The 21848-nt window shown below is 53.5% G+C and overlaps 1 protein-coding gene across 2 annotated transcripts in view; it reads left to right on the top strand.

Annotated features, from left to right (window-relative positions):
- The window catches only part of CNTFR (ciliary neurotrophic factor receptor), a 400203-nt gene that overhangs the window by 15013 nt on the left and 363342 nt on the right, over positions 1-21848 (top strand). The window lies entirely within an intron of this gene.

The following is a 21848-nucleotide window of genomic DNA, read 5'->3' as shown; positions in this document are numbered from 1 at the left end:
GATGGAAGGAGTTGAACGTTGTGCATGGGGAGTAAAAGGACTAAACAGAGTCATGGCGCTGCCATCGGCATGCTGGAGAGAAGGCACTGAGGTCTCCTGCCCTAGCTCACTGGCATGGCTCTGGGGCAGCCTGCTCGTCCAGGAGGCTGGACGTTGAAGGAGATGGGGGAGTAAGAGGGGAAAATGAGAGCGAGGCTTAGCTCTTGCACAGTGTTACTGCAAGTTCCACCCCAGAGGTGGCTGCATTTTGGCATGGCGTGAAGCAGGGATCTGCGTGTGTGGTGCCAAATGGCTGCTGAATTCCTCCTCCCCCAGAGGTGGCTGCATTTTTAAGGCCCTAAGGGGCAAGTGGGATCACCTAGACATAACCCAGAGCAGTGGTAGGCATTTTATTTTTTGATTGGGGGGGAGGGGGGCACACTCCAAGAATTTGGAAAGTGGTTGAGGGTCACACTCTTCCATGAGACGAATGGAGGTGATGCGGGGCCTGGGGTGGAGACTGGGAACAGAAGGGAGCTTGCAGTAAGGGATTGGGATGCAGGAGGAGGTGTGGGGTCTGGGAGGGAGTTTGGGTGAAGGAGGCAGTTGTGACCTGGGGCAGGAGCCTATGGGGTGAGGGGTTCAAGGGTTTGGGTTTTGACCTGGGGCAGGGGATATGGGGGCAAGAAGGGGTGCAAAGGTTTGGGTTATGTGGGGTGGGGGGCAGAGGGTTGGGGTGCCAGAGCCAGGCTCTGACTGGGAGACTTACCTGTTGACTGCCTGCCTGCCCACCCCTGCACTGTCTGCGGGGGCCATGGGATCTTTGCATCGCTACGAGCCTAAGGGGAGGAGAGGTTGCTTTACAAGCTGCCTATTGACAACAGGCAGCTCCCATTGGCCAAAAACCGGCCAATGGGTTTGTGCGGAGGGCGGGAGCAGCGTACGAAGCCTCTACCCCTTCCTCCGCGCTCTCAGCTGGTCAAACAGGGCCCCGAAGCAGCTGCTTTTCTTGGGCAAATGGTGGGGGCGGGAGGGGGGGGGGGAGCCTGCCTGAAGCTCCTTGCTGGATTTGGTTCACCAAGCTGCCAGATCCAGCCTGCAGGCCCTATTTTTGGCTAGGCACCTGGATCAGAGGATTTCACCCAGGTAGGGGATCACGGAGAGTGGAGCTGGAGCAGGTCTTTGAGAGAGACCCCCTCTTCTTGATTTAAACCCCCCCCCAAGTGATGCAGAATCCACCATCCGCCCTGTTTCAGCACTCGAAGTGATCCCTGCGAAGCCAGCTGCTGTCATCCGCCTTCGGTGCTGGGCGTGGTGAGCACTGAGGGCGCTTGGGTGGCAAGGGGCAGTGTGACGGGGGGGGGGGGGGTAGTAACCCTTCTCCCGTCTAGTGTCTAAGCTAGGAGAGTCCATCCCCCACACGAGATTCAAACTGGATGCTCTGCAGTTTGGCTGGCTGGCCCGGTATCTAGCAACACTCACGCTGCCTGCCCTCTCCTTTGCTGTGGAAACAGGACCTGGCAGACTCGGCCTGGCAGAGGGTGGGGCATATGCGGAATTTAACTGCAGACAGCCAACTGCTTTTGTTGGGTGATCTGAAAGGGTGACCAAAATGATGAGCAGCATGGCACCGCTTCCATAGGAGGAGAGCTTAATAGGACGGACTCTTCAGCTTGGAGAAGACTAGAGAGGGATAGGATAGAGGTCTATAAAATCATGACCGGTGTGGAGAAAGTAGATAAATAACATTTATCCCCTTTTCATAAGACAAAAATTAGGGGCTGCCCAAGGAAACGAATAGGCAGCAGGTGGAAACTAACAAAAAGGTAGCTTCACACAACAGTCAACCTGTGGAACTCCTCGCCAGAGGATGTGGTGAAGACTTGGACTTAAACAAGGTTAAAAAAGAGCGAGATGCATTCATGGAGGTTAGGTCCATCAATGGCTATTAGCCAGTCTGGGCGGGGATGGTATCCCAGCCTCTGTTTGTCAGAGGCTTGGAATGGGTGACTGGGTGGGATCACTTGATTCCCTGTTGTGTTCACTCTCTTTGGAGCACCTGGCCTTGGCCACTGTTGGCAAGCAGGACACTAGGCTGGATGGTCTCTTGCTCTGACCTCGTCTGGCTGATCTTGCGTTCTAGAAGTGGATCTTCACGCTGAGCCAGTTGGAATTGCCGTGAGCCGCATTGGGCCAGGCGTCGCTCCTTCATGCGTCAATCTCATTAGCCTTTTACAAGCAGCAGAGCAGCCAAGCGCGGCTCTGTCGGCGCTCTCGCAGTGGCTTCCGCGAGTGGGCATGCCGTGTGCTACACGCATGCCTGCACACACGCTATTTCTCAGCGTGAGCGAGACAGAAGGGGGGCTCTGTCTGACAAGTTGTTTGGAAAGCCGGATTCTCTGGGGGCTGGATTCCTTTCCACCCCCCCTTCCTTTTTGGCTCTTTGCCACGTTGTACCCGTTGCCTGCCATATCTGCGTCGATCCGCACGGCCCGGAAAGTTTGGAAGCCGCTGTGCATGCAGCGTGGTTCTGGAGTACAAATAAATCGCGGCATTCGCCTCTTGTTCCCTGCACGCCGAGGCCCTGCGCATCGCAAGGCAGAAGCGGTGTGTTTCGGCAGCAGCCTCCTGCTGCCAACCCTCGCTCACAAAGGCTCTGAGGAACTTGATTGAAGTGGGGCAAGAATTTCCGAGCGCCAGTGAGTTTGACCTTGTCCTGATGGCAGCATTTCTCAATGCCTAATTGGCTCTGCCCTGTAAAGCATCCCCCCTGTGTTAAGATGTTACGAATAAGACCTGGCGCTCCGACTCACAGCACAGGTGCAGCTTGGGATCACATAGAGCTGAGACCTCAAACTCATCAGAGCCGGCTGCATGTGCTGGCTTAAAGGCAGTATGGCTGGGGGGAAGAGGGCAGAGGGCATGGCACTTGGGGCCTTGGCATGGGTTGTTTGCCTGTGCCTCAGTTTCCCCACCCTCCTGATGGTAACAGACCTGACTGTCCCTCTCCTGCAAAAGAGGCCTTGAGGGTAGGAATGACCTGGGAAGATTCTCTTGCAGTGGTTTTCCATATTTAGCTCCTTGTCTCCCTATTGCAGCAAAGGCTACGGAGACACCTGTGTCTCGGACCATGTGCCCCTGGGCCCGGAGCTAACTGCCCTGGCTGTGGTATCCTGCAGGTTTACTGGGGAAGGGGTGGCTCAGCGAAGCCCCAGATTAGGATGTAAAATCCCAATTTAAGCTTGGGCTTAACCCATTAACTGATTAAGCAGGCTCCTGCCCCACCCTAGCATGGGGCCACCCCAGACCATCTGGTCTCTCACCAGGCTGCTGTGCGGATGGCCAGGTGTCTCCACTGATTGCACCTGCTGCTCCCCTGGACCCTCATAGAAACGTCTGGTCCGGGCATGGTGTGGCATTGAGTGGCCAGTGTATACCGATGCGCACCTGCGTCCTTCCCCGGATAGAACCCGAGCTGTGTCAAAGGCTGTGGGGCTCCCATAGTTCTCCTGTAGCTTGGGGTGGGGGGTGCTTGTAGAGCACAAGGGTGAGGGCTCTATCCCTGCTCTTCTTGCCAGGTGGCTATGGTGTTGAGTGAGAATCATTGGGCGATCCTAGCAAGTCCCATAGCGGTTGCAATATTGACCTACGCGTGGGTGGGGATTTGGGCAAATCTGCCTGGATGGAGAGTGTAAGAACGGCCATGCTGGGTCAGACTGAAGAGCCACCTGTTCCCGGTTAGGTGCCCTTCCTGGCTAATAGCCTGGCTGTTTCTGGAGCCCTCTTACCAGTTTGACCTGCCCGACATCCTCTGGCAAGGAGCTCCGTGATTGTGAATTGCAGGAAGAAATACTGCCTTGTGTTCAGCCTGCTGCCTGTTAATTTCAGAGTGACTCCTAATTCTCCTGTGATGTGGAGAAAGTAACTAAGGATGTGTTATTTACTCACCAGCCATGACTGTAGAGACCTCTCATTCCCCCCCCTTGTCATCTCTTTCCCAAGCTGAAAAGTCCCCATTTTATTAATCTCTCCTCATACAGAAGCTGTTCCATACTTGTTGCCCTTTTCTGAAACTTTTCCAAGTCAATTTCTCTTTTGAGATGTGGGAAGGGGAATCGCATCTGCATGCAGGATTGAAGATGTGACTGTACCATGGATTTATAGAAGGGCAATAGGATATTTTCTGTCTTACTCGCTCTCCTTCTCTTAAGGACTCCCAACGTTCTGGTCTCTTTTCCGGCTGCTGCTGCACATTGAGCAGATGCCTTCTGTGTGTCCCTGGGGATCGTCCTCTGATCTCTCCCTTGAGCGCTAAGAATTCATTCAGATCCCCTCACTTTAGCTGTGGAGTTGGGCTGAGGCTTTCCAAGGTGTGTGGCTTTGAATTTATCCACATTTTGAATTTCATCTGCCATGAGGCTGTAAAGAGTTGCCGACAAGTGCTGAGTTGGCAAAAATGGTGGCCATTTTTATGCAAATTAGGATTTAAATATCCCATGCCTCGCTTCATTTGCAATGTCGACCTGCCTCATCTGCATCCCTCTGTCAGCAGAGGGATACCCACCATGTCTAGACTGTATGTCTATACCATGGAGTACCAGATGCGGTTAGAGGCGAAAAGGGAAACATTAGCATTCGAATCCTAATAAGGCAGGCCAAGAAAAAAATTGAAGACTCCTAGCTAAGGACACACACCAACAACAAGATATTAAGTGCATCAGAAGCAGGAACCCCGCCCAGCTATCAGTACCTGCTGCATAACCCAGAGGCTGAAGAAGCCATGAAGGAAGACAAGCCTATGGAAGAGAAGCTAAAGAAATCCTTTGCACCCACCATTTGTGGCAGAGGATGCGAGGGGAGATTGGCTCAGGTTTGGCATTCTTGAGAGGGGACACCCCTGAGGCACCGTCCGGTGTCGGCACTGGAACTCTTGAAACAAATCCGGACACAGTAGTAGGTCACCAGGACCAGATGGCATTCATAGAATCATAGGACTGGAAGGGACCTCGAGAGGTCATCGAGTCCAGCCCCCCGCCCTCAAGGCAGGACCAAGCTCCGTCTATACCATCCCTGACAGATGTCTATCTAACCTGTTCTTAAATATCTCCAGAGAGGGAGATTCCACCACCTCCCTTGGCAATTTATTCCAATATTTGACCACCCTGACAGTTAGGAACTTTTTCCTAATGTCCAATCTAAACCTCCCCTGCTGCACTTTAAGCCCATTACTCCTTGTCCTGTCCTCAGAAACCAAGAGGAACAAACTTTCTCCTTCCTCCTCGTGACACCCTTTTAGATATTTGAAAACCGCTCTCATGTCCCCCCTTAATCTTCTTTTTTCCAAACTAAACAAGCCCAGTTCATGAAGCCTGGCTTCATAGGTCATGTTCTCTAGACCTTTAATCATTCTTGTCGCTCTTCTCTGTACCCTTTCCAATTTCTCCACATCTTTCTTGAAATGTGGCGCCCAGAACTGGACACAGTACTCCAGCTGAGGCCTAACTAGTGCAGAGTAGAGCGGCAGAATGACTTCACGAGTTTTGCTTACAACACACCTGTTGATACAACCTAGAATCATATTTGCTTTTTTTGCAACAGCATCACACTGTTGAATCATAGTCAACTTGTGGTCCACTATGACCCCTAGATCCCTTTCCGCCATGCTCCTTCCTAGACAGTCGCTTCCCATCCTGTATGTATGGAACTGATTGGTCCTTCCTAAGTGGAGCACTTTGCATTTCTCTTTATTAAACCTCATCCTGTTTACCTCTGACCATTTCTCTAACTTGCTAAGGTCATTTTGAATTATGTCCCTATCCTCCAAAGAAGTTGCAACCCCACCCAGTTTGGTATCATCTGCAAACTTAATAAGCGTACTCTCATTCGCCCAAAGGTTCTAAAGGAACTAGGGATGTAAAATCTGAGGTCATCAGTTAAATGTGACATTAAACACATCTAGTGGCCTGGCAATCTAATAGCCACCCCCCCACCCTCCAAGTGCTCTTTGCTCGGCCAGGGGGTAAGAACAAGGGCCTCTCCATCACCTTTAAAGTGCTGTGCCGAGATTCAACGGGTGGGAGGAATTGACACTCTAAAGGTGAGACAGGAGCTCTGATGGGACCCCCTAATTGCCCCACTTCCCACAGCCCTCTGCCCGCGTTAACGATCTGTAATGGGGCTGTATTTGCGCTGGCCTATTAAGCCCCTCCGGGGTTCCTTGTCGACTTGAAAGTGTGAGGAATTTTGCTCAACCATGTGAAAACGTTTCCATCCCCTTAATAGCCCCACGCACCGGCCTAAGCCTGTGGCGGCCGAAAAGCCCGGCTGGGAAATTCCACACGTTTTCCCCTGGTCTCCCACACCGCGTTAATGTGGCTGCTTTGACCGTCGTTTACCTTTCCAGGGGATCATATTAGCGCGTACGCCGCTCAGGCTCTTCCCCGGCGCTCCTCGAGGCTGGCTTGGCGGAGCCATTGCGGGAAGCAATTTTCCTTGAGCCGAGCCGAGCGCCGGACTCGCTTGCTGTTTTAATGAGGATAATTTCACCCTGGCTCACATCAGCCTCAGCCCACCTGCACTGCCAATTACACCGGTGAATCCGGTCTGGCCCAGGGTGTCCGTGTAAACGTTCTTGAGGTACAAGGTGTGAAAAATCCCACTGGGGTTTACAGACAGTGGGAGAGGGAGCTTTGCTGAGTTACTGTACATCTGCAGGTCCCTCTGTATCAGGTGCTTTTGATCTGTGGGGAATTTGCTGTGAATCAAGGGCTGGCTAATTGCAGGCACGTTGCCAGCATGTGAAGAAAAACACTCCTTAATTATAAGGCACATGCCCTAGAATTTGTTCATTAAATTACTTAGATGTGTATTTAAAATTCACATTCCCCAGGTACCCTGGGAGAGGAAGGCATCGCTCCTCTTTTCCAAGCTGAAAAGTCCCCGTCTTTTTAATCTCTCTTCATAGACTAATAGACTCCTAGAACCGGACGGGACCTGGAGAGGTCAGTGAGTCCAGTCCCCGGTCCTCATGGCAGGGTCAGGCCCCATCTAGATCATCCCTGACAGGTGTCTAACCTGCTCTTAAATATCTCCAGTGAGGGAGATTCCACAACCTCTCTAGACAATTTATTCCAATGCTTAACACCCGACTGTTTGGACATTTTTCCTAATGTCCAACCTAAACCTCCCTTGCTGCAGTTTAAGCCCATTGCTTCTTGTCCTGTCCTCAGAGGCCAAGGAGAACAATTTTTCTCCCTCCTCCTTGTAGCGCCCTTTTAGGTTCTTGAAAACCGCTCTCATGTCCCCTCTCAATCTTCTCTTTCCAAACTAAAGAAGCCCAGTTCTTTCAGTCTTCACTCCTAGCGCATGTTTTTGAGACCTGTAAACGTGGTGTTTTTTTTTTTTTTTTTTTTTGGTTCTCTGGATTCTCTCCAATTTCTCCATATCTATCTTGAAATGTGGTGCCCAGATCTGGACACAAGACTGTGCTGATTAGGCCTCAGTTGGGCTGTGTCTACACTCGCGGCTTCTTGCGTGAGTAATATGCAAATGAGGCTAAGCGTGGACTATTGCCGAGCCTCATTTGCATACTGTGCCACCATTTTTTTTAGAAGAGGCTCTTGCACAAGGAGTGTCTACACTGCCCCTTCTTGCGCAAGAAAAACCCTTTTGCACAAAGCTGTTCTTCCTGAAAAGTAATAGGTGTAACGGCGTTGCGCAAAAGGGTTTTTCTTGCGCAAGAAGGGGCAGTGTAGACACACCTGCTTGCGCAAGAGCCTCTTCTAAAAAAAAGGTGGCTCATTAGGTATGCAAATGAGGCTAAGCGTGGACTATTGCTGAGCCTCATTTGCATATTATTCGTGCAAGAAGCCGCAAGTGTAGACACAGCCTTGGAGTAGAGCAGAAGAGTGACTTGCTCACAACACTCTTCTTAATGCATCCCAAAATTAAGTGTGTGCCCGCCCGCCCGCCCGGATCTAGATCTTTCTGCAGGACTCCTTCTTGGACAGCCACTTCCCATTCTGCATGTGCGGAACAGATTGTTCTTAAGTGGAGCACTTTGCATTTGTCCTTATTACACTTCATCCTGTCTCTCAAACCATTTCTCCAGTTTGTCCAGATCACTGTTATGACCCATCCTCCAAAGCACTTGCAACCCCTCCCAGCGTGGTGTCATCTGCAAACTTAAGTGTGCTCTCTATGCCATCCTCTAAACTTTTGAAGATATTGAACAGAAGCGGTTAAGAATGTTAAGTATCAGGTAACTGACTAATCAAATAGCCAATGCAAAGATGTATCCACTATTTGATTAGTCGATAGGGCGCTTCCGCCTTTGAAGTGTAGCAACAGCACAATGTAACCAGCTTTCTATCCATCATTCATCCAGGCCATACTTCCTTAGCTTGCTGGCAATAGTTTGGGAGCCCGTATCAAAAGCTTTGTGAAAGTCAAGGTATATCACATCCACCGACTTCCCCAATCCGGTTGGTCAGGCAGGACTTGCCCTTGTTGAAGTCCTATTGACTGTTCCTGATCACCTTCTCCTCCAAGAGCTTCAAAATGGATTCCTTGAGGACCTTGCTCCATGATTTTTTCCAGGGATTGAGGGTGAGATGGACCCGCTTGGAAGACACTCTGGGGAATGACGTTTTTTAAAGCTGGGCGCTGCATTTGCCTCTGTCCAGTTGTCCGGGATCTCTCTCACCATGAGTGTTCAAAGATACCGGCCCAGTCTGTTTAGCACCCCCAGGTGCATTGAATCCAGCCCCATGGACGTGTGCATGTCCAGTCTTTCTAAATAGTCCTTAACCTGTTTTCTTACCACTGACGTTACACTTATAAGAAGCACGCGGGGTCTTTTGCAGGGGAAAAGGCAACACTGCTGCTATTGAAAATACAATATGAAAAGCGGCATATTACACCCGCGCATCCTGCAGATGGTCCTGTTAGTGCCCAGTTAGACTGAACACCAGTGAGGCGCTGGGCGCTGTTGGTCATGATCCAAGGCTTTGCAGGGCTGAACCCGGAGAGCCGTGGCAAAAGCCCCCCTCTCTGTGCTTGCACGTTCCCATTGGAGTCTCTGGGTCTTGCGACGTCATGCTACAATCATTGATCCTGAAGGGGTGTCCATCTCGGATTTCCACAGTTCTCCTGAGCTGGTTCCCATTGTTCTCTTGTTTTGTGGTCTCCCTCCTGGTTGTCTGCCGGGTTCCAAGGTTCCTCCGTTCTGCAAACTTGATTGTAGCACTGGGCACAATGGATGCTTCCTGGTTGTCAGTGTCTCCCTTCTTAAAGAAGATGGCTTGCACATTAGGATTGTTAAAGTTTAGATTAATAGGGAGCCTATAGACTATAAGGGAGCCTCCCCTTTGAAGTGTAGCAACAGCCCCGAGGCTGTTGCTACACTTCAAAGGCAAAAGTCATGGGGGAAAGCACTGGGCTAGTGGGGGACTGAGTCCCCAGCTGGCTCCTTGCTCCCCACGGTGTTTCAAAGCAGCAGCACCGCATGGAGCTGGGGGCCAGCTGGGGAGTCCCCAGATGGCCCCCAGCTCCATGTGGCCCTGCAGCTCTGAAGGCTCCTCTCCACTCCCCTTTTTCTCCCCTCCTCCTTCTCCCCCCCGCCCCCACTGATGCCTCTAGTGGAAAGAGGTAGCAAGGGGGGGCGGGAGGGGAGCGACGAATCAACTAGTGTATCGACGGTCTGATAAGCAAATGGTTCAGTCAACTAGTCTTTCACATCCCTATGTCACACGTGCCCTTAACTGCATGCACATCCTCCCCCTCACCCCAAACCATTTTGGGGGATGTCAGACAGGAGTAACTTTTTTTTTTTTTTAAAAGAGGATTGTGTAGTTACCAAAGAAATAACACAAGATCCTTACACAGCTTGGTTTGCAATGCAGATAAGAAGCACAACTTAATCTGTAATGCTAACAAGAAGTCAGACCTTATAGCAAACCTGGTGTAAAGCTAAGTCCTCTGATTAGCAGGAAGGTCGTTTCCTATCACGAAGCATGGCTGGCTTAACCCTGTAGCAATTGATGCAGAATCTGATAGCTCCGTCGGGTTTTCGCACCAAGGCAATGCTGCTGCTCCACTTGCTTTGCGACTCTTTAATTACTCCCATCTCCAGCATCGTGTTGACTTCCTGTCGGTTGGCCGTCCAGGTCTTCTGGGGTGGGGGTCTGTGGATACTCCTCACTTTCTGCCCTGGCACCATTGCAACGTGGTAGTTTAGAAGATCTGTCCACGTCGGGTGGATAGAACACCTTGAAAGTCATTGAAGAGTTGCTGCATCTGGTTTTGTTGGGGTGGGTTATGCCTTCCTTCCCCCGGTTCTGCTGGTTTGGGGTCTAGAGGTTTGCCCACTAGGGGACCGAGTTCTGCTTCGGGGACTGATGGTGCAGTAAACGTGGCTTCTCGGGTTCTCCAGGCTTTTAGTAGAGTCTCATGGTAAGTGCACCCTTCCTTCCTTCAGCCCGGCAAGCTGAGCTCCTGGTCGGCAGGTTCCCCCGTGCCCGGACACTTCCAAGGGACCTTGCCACCTGGCCAGCAATTTTGATTCTGATGAGGGTAACGAGCAACACCTGGTTCTCTGGTTCCAAGTTGCAGACCCTGGTCCCCCGACTGTACGGTCTGTCTTGTGCTTGCTGTCATTCTCAAAGACCTACACATTGGATGGACCCTAGAACTCGTTTCCTGGGTTCTCCAGTCCTCCCTCATCAGTCCAGGCTGCTTCCCCTAGAGGAGTTCAAAAGGGGGAAACCCAGTAGAGGCTTGGGGGACTTCTCTAGCAGAGAAGGGCTGGTAGCAGCACACCCCAATGCTGGAGGTCCTCCTTTGAAACCGATGCTGCATCAATCCACAGGGTACCGTTGAACCGTTCGATCCCATCCGTCGGGGATAGCACGCTGGCGTTCAGCACGTTCGAATGGTCAAGTCGACACCGCTTTGCTAGCTGCTTAGAAGAAACGGTAGCGGTCCCTTAATCTCTTGGGGGTAACCCCACCCGAGCAAATGCCCTGCCTCGCTTGGGGGTGAGGCTTATGGCCAAGGCCGCAGGGAGTGGGGCGGCCTCTAGAGAGCAGGTGGCAGAATCCACAATCCACCGGAGGAACCAGTTCCTGGTCCTGTTCTTCTCCAGCAGCCCGGGAAGGACCTCGCTGCATTCAAAGGGCCGGCCTGCTGCTGGGAAGGGCACACGGGGCGTAGGTCTGGCTCATTTGCACTCGGGGCAGGATGCACAATAGCCCTGGGCTTATACCCAGCCAATAGAAGCGGTGGGCTATTCTCTGCAGGGGTTATGTCCTGCCCAGGGTGTGGCTACCTGTAGGAGGCTGCCTGGGGAACACAGAGTTGGTGGATCTCTTCTTACATCTTGCCAGAGATGACCCTTCCAGGTCTCGAACTGTGGCCCCTGCAGGCATTTTGGCTCCGCAAAGTTGGACGGCGGCTTGATCGCCAGCCGCATGATGATCTTACCCCCTCGGGGGAAACCGGTCAACTGCATTCCCTGCTGCTCCCTTGGAAAGGCATGTGGCTCTGCCCAGCTCTGCTCTGCGGGAGAAATTAGTGCTGCCGAGGTCCCTGTGCGCTCTGAACAGCGCCTGTGCTGCCAGGCTGGATCGGAGACCCAAGTAGCTGCCATCTGGCCTTTAAACTTTATAAACAGCATTCCATTAAGTGCTGTGCGCTGCTGCTACCAGCCAGTTGTAGGAGTCTTGCTTTCTCCATTAAGTGTTGTTACAGTATCTTGTGTGCACCCCCTCCCCTCCCGCCCCAATATCCTGGGCGGTGGGTTTTGGTGTCTAGAGGGCTGTGATCTTTAATCAGCGCATGGGGAAGTGTGCTGCAAGCGGCCGTGTGTGTACACGAGCCGGAGATTTGGACGCAGTTTGGAGACAGAAGAGCTTCTTAAACATTTTTTTTTTTTTTTCCTCTGAACTAGCTCTGATTGGTAAGCAAGCCCCTTCGTCCAGGGGCAGAGAATGAGCTGCCTGTCAATCAGCAGCCTGAAATACCCAGAGCAAGCTGGGTGCTGGCTCCCTGGGCCTTCCCACCAGGGGAAGGGATGAAGGGCAGAGGCCAGGCAGCAGCTGACAGGCGGCTCAGCTCCCGTTGTGTCTTTCCCGGAATCTGCTGGCCCAGGCATTCTTCCCTCCTGGGTTGGAGCTTGCTGGAGGGAGGGAGGGAGGGTAAAACCCACTAGGAGGCTTTCAAATGCAAAGCTGCCTGCCTTGTCCAGGGCTCTCTGAATCCCTGCAGAAATGCATGGCTGAATTCAGCTGCCAGCCGCATCCAGAGGTCACCCAGAGACCCCCATCCTAGCGGGAGACAGGAAATCCGGGGAGATGGTAAGAGAACTGGACGGCCGACAAAGGAGCAACCGGCTTAGCTCTTCTGCTGCTGCTGCCATTGGATCTCTGTGCACACCGGAGCTGGAGTCCTGGCAGGCACTAAGCTCCAGAGAGGAGACGTTCTTGCTGTACCTCCCTCCCTCTGGCTCTAGAGCAGAGCATCTCCGGGGGGTTAGAAATGAACTGTGGAGTCTTTCAGCTTGGTCGTCAATTTCAATCCGGTCAGCTGGGCCCCGGTTATCCTGGGGCAGTGTCCGCCTGTTTCTGTCCTCTTCCCCTGCACCCTACGGCACTGTCGGGATTCAGCGTGAGGCCTTGCCTGGCTCCTTGGGGTCAAAGTTGAACCAGTGAGACCGAAAACTAGGCTCCTGAGTCTGTTGGATAATCCTATCCAGCTCTTGCCAGCTCTCCATCACTGCCTCCCAAAGGAGCCCAGTCCCATTTTACACTTGGGGAAACTGAGGCTCAGAGGGAAAGTAACTTGTGATTCCCAGCTCTGCTGCTAGCTTAGACACCTATGGCTCCTTCATCTCTCTGGTGCCCTATTCACTAGGCCATGCTGCCTTTCTTAGGCACTTTCCTAGTGGGCTTCCTTGTCTGAAGTCTTCCACACCCATATGGACGCTGACAAATGACCCAGCTGTCCAAACCTGGCGCAAACAATTTCATGGAGACGCGAAGAAAGGCCTGAAGGCGTTTTCGTTTCCCAGCATTTGACACAGACCCTTCATCGTTTAAATAACAAATCTTTGGCAAAAGCATCACCAAAATCCATGTTCTTCCTTTGTCGTTCTTAAAAAGAAGCCATGACAAATAGCTGTCGAGACTTTTTCGATACTTTTAAAAAAAATTTTTTTTTTTTTTTTTTTTGAATAAGGGTCCATTTTTCACCAAAAGAACGTCCTACTCCTAGAAGGTGGAGCAGCGCAGATAGGGGGTAATGGTGACTGGAGAATTTCTGTCTTCAGAGCTGTGGGTAAGGACATAAACAGCCAGATTGTCAGACCAAAGGCCCATCTTAGCCTAGTGTCCTGTCTGCACACGGGCCAATGGCCGATTCCTACCCATCCTGGCTAACAGCCATTGATGGATCTAACCTCTGTGAATTGATCTAGCTCTTTTGAACCTTGTTGAAGTCCTGGTCTTCACAGCATCTGGGTCTGCCAAGACTGTTGGGTCTGGCTGGGCAGTTGTGGGTTAGCGCAGGGAGTGGCTACATGCAGGGAACCTGACCTCATCTCCAACCTTGAGTAGACTGTTTCATCTGCAGCTAGGCCCAACCTCAACTGTACTGGGCAGGTGACTCTGATAGGCAAAGAAAAGGGCCAGGGACGCATGTGGTGATGGCAACAAACGCCTGTTGCCCTCCGCATCACTGTCCAGAGGTGTAAAGGCCCAGCTGGCTCCAGCACCAATGAAGCGGCCCCCTGTGTGCGAACATAGCTGTCCTCTTCTGGGTGGAATCAGAATGGCTCCTGAGGGTGTCATAGACCCTCTACTGCTGATGGTGATTCTCCCATTAGCCCAAGTGGGTCGGAGCCAGAGGGTCGGAGATCTAATCTCTGCTCTGTCCTTGTCCTGTTGTAAGGGGAGTCAGAAACAGCTTAGTGATGTTCCCTAGCCACCCCCAGATTTGTTTCAGTGTGTTAAGTGCAGCCCGGGCAAGAGGAAGGGTCTTGTACTGTGTCCTGAGGCTAAACAGCCCCGACTGGATTTGAGAGGGTGATCCCTGCTTTCTCCTCCATCCAGCTGATCACACCAGGGTCTACCTTCCGCTTGGGAGGGGCAGTGGTTTCATTGAGGGGCCCTAACTAGGGGTGAGCAAAAATCAGAACTGTCCCATGGGAAATTTGGATATTTCAGCACTTTGGCCCCAGCTGGGACAACGCTGACAATTCAGAAAGTTTTGCAGAATGAACCTTTTTGAGAAGAAGAAATTCAGAAATGGCAAAATACTTTGTTTTGGTTTGTTTGAATTGACGTGAGAGGTTGAATTCGGAACCGCCTGCTATCGGTTTAGTTTCTAGTCTGTTTGGGTACATCTATGCAGCCGTGTCATTCCGAAATAACTCTGCAAGCATCTAGACAGCAAGCCTGTTTTGAAATGAGACTAATTTGCAGGTTCCCCTGTCCTGTAGACGTGCTGTTTCGAAATAAACTACGTTGGAGTCTTTCTTCCAAACTAATCCTGCAGTTTGCTCTGAAAGGCTCCGTCTACACTGCACTAGCCTCTGGCCACGCAGGAGGTGTAGTTCATGTCTGTTACTCTTTCTCTCCTCTAGCTTTCCCAGTTGTCAGCCTTCTCTGTGGCCATGGGAGCCTGCCCTGGCTGTTAAGCTATAGTGTGGGACCCGCTGTGTAAACTTTTACTCTTGGGCTTTAGGCTGATAGCTGGAGGGGATAGCCTTCTTCGGTGGGGGTGTGAGACCCCCATGGGTTTGATCTATTGCTGGCAATAGCTCCTTTCAGTTTCCGTAATGGATCTTGCAGAGAAGGACACACTACAAATAAATTCCGGCACTCAGTCGTAAGGAGCAGGGGCAAGAGGAATAAAAGAGGACTGAATGGGCTTTGGTTTATCTGGCTTCCTTCTCTCCTTTCCTTACATTCCCCAGCCTAAGACAGGACATGTTAACTACATTGGCAGATGACTGTCTGGACCTGTCCGGTTCAGCCTCATGAGGACAGGACAAGAAGCAATGGGCTTAGATTGCAGCAAAGGGAGGTTTAGGTTGGACATTAGGAAAAACTTCCTACCTGTCAGGGTGGTTAAACACGGGAATAAATTGCCTAGGGAGGTTGTGGAATCCCCATCTCTGGAGATATTTAAGAGCAGGTTGGACAGACATCTGTCAGGGATGGTCTAGATGGTGCTTGGTCCTGCCGGGAGGGCAGGGGACCCGACTCGGTGACCGCTCAAGGTCCCTTCCAGTTCTAGTGATTAAATGAAGAGTGAGTTCGGGACAAAGAGGTTAGAAACATGGGCGATAAGGCCAGGTCTGGCCTCGGACACGACTTCCCTGCGGGCGGGAGGGGAGATTCTGGGGTGCCGTGGGTGACCAGAGCCGTTTCTGGGTGTGGAGAAGGGAGGCAATTGGGGGTCTCTGTGGGTGGTTGTAGGGCCATGACGGCTGTGTCTCGTTATTGCCACTGCAGGGCAGCTGTTCTCTGGCCCTCTTCCCCCAGCACCTGAGGCAAGCAGCAGGCTTGGTGTACGAGGGGGGGCAGGCGCGTGAAAGAGGGACAGTTTGGACACGTGCTGGTGCAGGCAGGAGAGGAGGCTGAGGCTGCGTGCCCGGGGGGAGGGGAGGGATCTTTCGCCATCATAAACGCAGACCTCCCTAGGGGGTGGGGGTGAAGCTGAGCAGCGAAGGCTGCCGAGCAAGAAATGGAGCATGGGCAGGCATTGGACTGAGCTGAATCCCTGCCTGGATTGCTCCATAGCCTAGCGCCTCTGGCCAGGGCCACTTGCGGAGAGCTCCCCTGCAGGGGTCACGCCCCCGGGCTGGCCTCCCAGCTTCCCCCCCACCCCCCAGCTGTCCTGTCTGCTACTGAGGCTGTCCATTGTTCACAACAGGAAGGGTCCGCTGCCTGGGGGGCGTGTGCAGCACCCAATGCCTCTGGGACTGGGGAAGCCCCTGCAACCCATAGTCAGCTGACGCTTCCCTCCATCACTTCTTCCTCCTGCTTCTGTTTGGGGCCAGCTCCCTGCCTGCCCCAGGAAGGGGTGTGTGTGTGTGTGGGGGGGGGGCAATAGCAGCTGGAGCCAAAGGGCTCTGGGGGGAGGGGGGGCAAGTTTGGCTAGGGAAAGGTGGCAGTATCCAGAGTGGGGCTTGCAGGGGAAGGGCAGCTGGAGCCAGCAGATGGACAAGGGAATGAAACTGACTAGGAAGTGGGAACGAAAAAGGGAAGCGAAGTAAAGGGGAAAGGGCTCTTTAGGAGGGCAAATGCCTGAGAGAAAACAGGGCAGAGCCAGAGTATGTCACATAGGGTTAACCTGGCGTGAGATGCAGCCAGGGAATCCTAGATACAGGAATAAAGACGCATCAGGAGATGGGGGAGGGAAGAACTCTAAGTGGAGGGAGGTTTCTGTATCATTTTAAAGGCAGCACAAATTTTATATTTTTTTTTAATAGTCTGATTAAAATCTCCTCTAGCCATTGGACCACACTGCCTCCTAGAGATGGGTGGACCTAGGAGTCCTGATGTCTAACTCCTGCTCTAGCCAGTATATCCTTCTCCCTTCTAGGGATGTAGTAGATTAACTGATAAGCAAAAGCGTATCGGTTACTGCTATAGACCAGGGCTACTCAATTTTGGAAGCCCCTGGGGCCACAATGTAGTATGGGTGTATAGACCTGCAGGGTCTATCTCAATAGCTTCTTTCATGCTGACGGGCATGAATACGAAGATGAAGGCAGGACTACACAACACGCAGGCCCCGTTTCAGTCCGTTCGGCCGCTATTCATAGAATGCAATAGTTACCTGACTTCCACCCCTATGCCAGCACTTTTAATGAGCAGCGACAGTCCAGGAATTTAACCTCTAAAACACAGATCCACAGAAGACCGTTATTGACTCGCTGTTGTGGAGCATGTTCCTAGTGGCGGCCTTGTTCAAAGGATCCCGGCTACAGGCCTTGTGTTGAGCCCTGCGTAAACCCAAACCGCACCACGGGCCACAAACCAACAGGCCGTGGGCTGCATGTTGAGTAGCCCTGCTATAGACTACACTTCTCCCACCCACCAGTAAATTTTGTAGCAGGCTGGCCAGCAGCCCGGCTCAGTCCTGGCTTGCACCAGGTCGGGACCTACTCCTGCTGCAGCTCTGCATTTAAACTGTCGTGGCAGCCAGATGGGCAGGCAGCCTGGCTCCGTTCTGCCTCGGGCCGGGGCCGGGAGCTCAGACACACATCCCCCTCTCCCTCCTCCCTGCTACAGAGGCAGCGGCACGGCGGGGTAGGGGGCTCCGTGGGAGTGAGGCCGGAGCGCGCTGGCTGCCCACCCCCGGGGACTACAGAACAGTCGAGTAACCGATAAGACTTCATGAAGTTAATCGACTATTCAATTAACCGATATCTAAGGCCCCTACCCCTCCTCGGATCACAGCAAAACCAGTCCTGGGAGATCTTAAGTCCCCTAACCTGGTAAGTCTCACAGGGCTCTCAGGTGCCCATGATACCTCCCCCCTGTGCAGAGTCTGTGCAGTTTCCCTTGTTTGACGGGCGCTGGGAGCGGATACCAGAGCAAGGTCTTTTGCCTGTAATGAGCATGTATCACACGGATCAAAAGTGCTCGAGAAAATAATATTTCCCTTTGATTTTTTTTTCTCTGCTTGTTATTCCTGGGTGTGGGGAAGGAAGCGCTGTTGAGGGTGAAGGACGGGTAGAGAGCATTGGCAAATAAAACAGCCGCTTCTCTGCCAGCGCTGCTCCTCCCCACCCACACCCCCCTTCCCGCTGAGCACTGGAGCCAGCTAGCCACGCTCTGCCTGCAGCAGTTGTCCCCGCCACGAGCCTCGCACGGGCTGGTCGTGCTGTGGCATTCACAATTATTGTGGCAGCATCAGCAGGGCAGTGGGGCTTAGTCGTTAGAGCATGTACACCCAGGTCTGCAGATGATCTCTTCACCCTCCCCCCCCACTGCCGGCCATCAGCAAGTCACTGCCCCGCCCCTTGCCTCAGTTTCCCCTCCCACTCTGTCTATTTAAATTGTGAGCTCTTGTGCAGGGACTTTCTCTCTTTATGGAGGGGCACCTCTACAGCCCCGGAAGGTGTGATGGTGGTGTAGGCAAGCCTGCCCCTGCTAGGTTCCTATAGTAACGCTAGTACTGCAGGCGTAGATGGGCCACCCGAGTCTACGCCCAGGGGTCTCTAAATAGAGCAGCTAGCCTATTGCTTAACTGATTAAAGGGGAGCCACTCCTGGCTGCGGCAGCCCCTCCCTCTGCCCCACCGCAGGCTGGCACTGCACCAGCCCCCGCTAGTTAACCTTAATGGGGAACCTCTTAAGGGTGAGGCTTCCTGGCTAACAGTTAAACATTCCCGTGCCTAGTTGCTCCCCAAGCTAGTTAGCTGATCGCTGAGGGTTTGTGCTTCCATAGCATCCCCGAGGGCTCCCCAGGATCGGGGCCTCACTGGGGGGCACGGACTCAGGAAGACCCAACTCCCGGGCTGGCGGATATCCTAGGCAGGGGGAGGCGTTGCCTAGCCCCGCCCACACTCCGCCCCCCAGAACGCCTGCTGCAGGCCTGGTGCGGGCGGAGTGTTGCTGCCCACAGGGGGCGGGGCCTGGGCACTGGGCGGGATACGGTGCAGGTCTTGAGGGGGGGGGGGGCTTGCCTCCCCTCCCCCCCCACCCAACCTTCACCACTACCCATATCCTGCCCCCAATGCACTAGAAAATAGTGGGAGGTTGGGGAGGAGGCTGAGAGATGGCCGGAACACCTACCTGGGCCAGCTCTGCGTGTGGTGAGATGCCCCGACTCATTTCCGAGCCTAGTTTAGAGGGAGGGGTTTGCCTTGGCCGGCTGATCTTTGCCGGGGCCAGGGCGGAGGCTTGGTGCCATAGAGCGGGGGGGCGTGAACGTGCCGGGGGGGCCGAGCGGGCAGGCGGGCCGCTCGTGAGACCTGGGGCTGGTGTGGAGAGGAGTCTCTAACTGGAACGTCGATCGAGACGGAGGCGATCGATAGGGGAGTGACAGCCGGGGAAGCAGAGATGGCAGCCTGTGTCGACAGGGCTTTACTTCCAGCGCCGCTCCGCGGCGAGGTGACGGGAGGAGGGCGGTGGAGAGCCAGGCCGGGGAACCTACCGGGGCACCTCCAGGGCCAAAGCAGACCCGGGGCCGCACCTGGCTCTCGGCCCCTGACGGCTCTGCCATAGGGGACTTGATCCAGAACATGGCTTGGTGAGAAATGCTGCCCAGGAAGGCTCGTCTGCTGGGCAGGGGACAGGCCTGTGTCCCGGGCCATCCAGCCGGGGCGACTCTGCCGGGGAGGAATGGCAGGAGGAAAGGGCCAGGAGGGGAGTTCTGGCTTCATCTCGCTCTCCGCTTTGGGGTGCTTGTGTGTTTACAGCTGCTGGGGGTTGCTTTGACGCAGTCCATGAGGCTCCCCCTTCTCCCCCCTGCAGTGGTGCAAGCTGGTGCTCCAACCACATGGGGGGGGGTGGGAGAAGCCTCTGGGGCACCAGCACTGGGTCCCTGCTCTGGGGGGTAGGGGGGAGCTCTGAGCCTCATGGGCCAGATCTGAGGTGCGGTCTCTGGCAGGGGAGAGGAAGTGGCTCTGTGCTGCAGGGAAGCCCTTGTGTGCCCCCTCCCCCCCCCCCCCCCCACAAGCTGTGCCAGGTTGGTGCCCACACCTGTAACCCCTGTCCAGACCCCCATACCCGGCCCTACCCCAGTGGTCCCCAACCTCCTGGGGAGGCCGGGCACCTGGGGCCGGGCACGCGGGGCTGCCCATGTGCCACATGCCCGGGGAGGGCACCACGTATGTGCCGCGTGCCCGGGGGTGGGGCCGGTCTACATCATTCCGCGGGCGCACATAAATGCCCCTGCGGGCACCATGGCACCCATGGGCACTGTGTTGGGGACCTCTGCCCCACACCCTCCTTCCTGCACCTCTGCCCCTAGCCCGTTCCTGCTCCCACCCAGACTCTCTACCCCTCACTCTCCAGCTGCTCCTGCACCTCACCCCCTACCTGGACCCTGCACCCCTACTTTGAGCCCTCTCCCTGGCAGCCCCCTCCTGCATGCTGAACTCCTCCATTTTCAGCTCCACCTGAGCCCAAGGGGCCCCCCCAATCCACTAGCCCCTCCCCACCTGTCTTGGTGTAAGCCCTGAGCCTCGACACCTTCTCCCGCCATGGGGCTAGAGTTCAAGGGGAGTGTCTTATTTTTTTTCCTTCTCACTTGGGGGGCAGGTCAGTGAGGGCTGTGAGTGACGAAATCCAGAGAGCGGGCTGTGGCAGGAGGCTGCGTTTAAAATCTCAGACTGTGGAAGAAACGGGGGGAGGGGGAAAACGCTCCCTGCGGATCTTCACCAAGATCCATCTGCTCCTAGACGGAAGACTCCGAAAAGGCGATGCCCATTGGGCCAGACTAGTGTTTTTTCCGCTGAAGAAGAGCGTACGGTAGAAGAGCCCACGGACGCAGCGTTGTGGCAAGGAGGATACTCAGGCTAAGTTCTGGCTTGCCCGGGAAAGATGAGAACCACCTAAAACCTGGTCTACCCTTCAAAATTGCATCGAGCTAGCTGTGCTGCCGAGGGCTGGGAAAGGCGTTCTGCCCTGCATGCTGTAGCTGGGTGGACCTAACCTCCAAATGTACACACAGCTAGGTTGATGGGTTATCCAGGGAGGGGTGGAATCTCCAACACATCTAGGGATGAAGTCCCGGCTTGACCAAGCCCTGGCTGGGATGACTGAGTTGGGGTTGGTCCTGCCTTGGGCAGGGGGTTGGACTCAGTGACTTCTGAGGACTCTTCCAGCCCTGGGATTCTATGATGGAAGAATTCTTCCTTTGCTCCAGCTGCCGCAATTCGACATCAATGGAAACCCCTTTCCGTTGAGGTGGGAAGCATCTTGAGCGGCATAGCCACAGCTATGGGTGCAGGGTACCCATGGAGATACAGTCTGACCAGCAAGGCCACAGTGAATAAAGCCGGGTTTTCCCAAACAGAGCTAGGGGGAAAGACATACCGATGAGAAATCAGACCTGTTAAGAATGGGAGAAGACATAGATGTGCGTTCCGTGGGGTGTGTCTACACGGCACCATTCTTTCGAGATAACGAGCGTTCTTTTGAAATAAGAATGTAAGCGTCCACACGGCCATTCTGTTATTTCTAAATAGCTGCCTGTTGTTTTGAAATTATTTCAGAATAGGTGGTGGTCCTTGTAGAATGAGGTTTACAGATTTCGGAATACGCCATTTCGAGAAGTGTGTGTGTGTGTGTGTGTGTGTGTGTGTGTGTGTGTGTGTGTGGATGCTCCACTGCTGGTATTTTGAAATAACCCCTCTCCAGGGCTGTTCTAAGTCATTCCTCCCCAATGCGTCCTGGGGCTTTAAATCAAGACAGCACATCTACATTAGGGGAGCCTGCCTCGGACTCCCTGCAGTGTAGACGTGCTATTTTACACTCACTATTCCAGAATAGCTTATTTCAAAATGAGCGTGCAATGTAGATGTACCCATAGTGGTGGAGAGTCAGCTCCCGTTTAAATCTGTCTATCCCAAGCCTCTGAAAGAAGCGAGGAAGACCTAACAAAAATAGCTATTGATAAAGGCCAGGACGAGGGTATATGAGGAACCTCCTGGAATGGTTAGTTGATTGGGATAAATGGCCTTTGGGGTATTGTGGGAATTAGCTATTGAACTTAGCTAATCGCTGGCACTTAATTAAAAAAAAACCCAATCCTCAGGCTCCTGGAAGGTCCCAGAAGATACAGGGAGGTGTAGAACCAATCTTCTGAAGACAGAAGGAAAATGATCCTTGCAATTACTGTCCAGTAAATAGC

This window comes from Pelodiscus sinensis, chromosome 6, assembly GCF_052426305.1.
Source record: "Pelodiscus sinensis isolate ZL-2025 chromosome 6, ASM5242630v1, whole genome shotgun sequence".
In the NCBI taxonomy this organism is placed as follows: Eukaryota; Metazoa; Chordata; order Testudines; family Trionychidae; genus Pelodiscus; species Pelodiscus sinensis.
The sequence above is the reverse complement of the archived record's forward strand: the minus strand, read 5'-3'. Positions and strand labels throughout refer to the sequence as shown.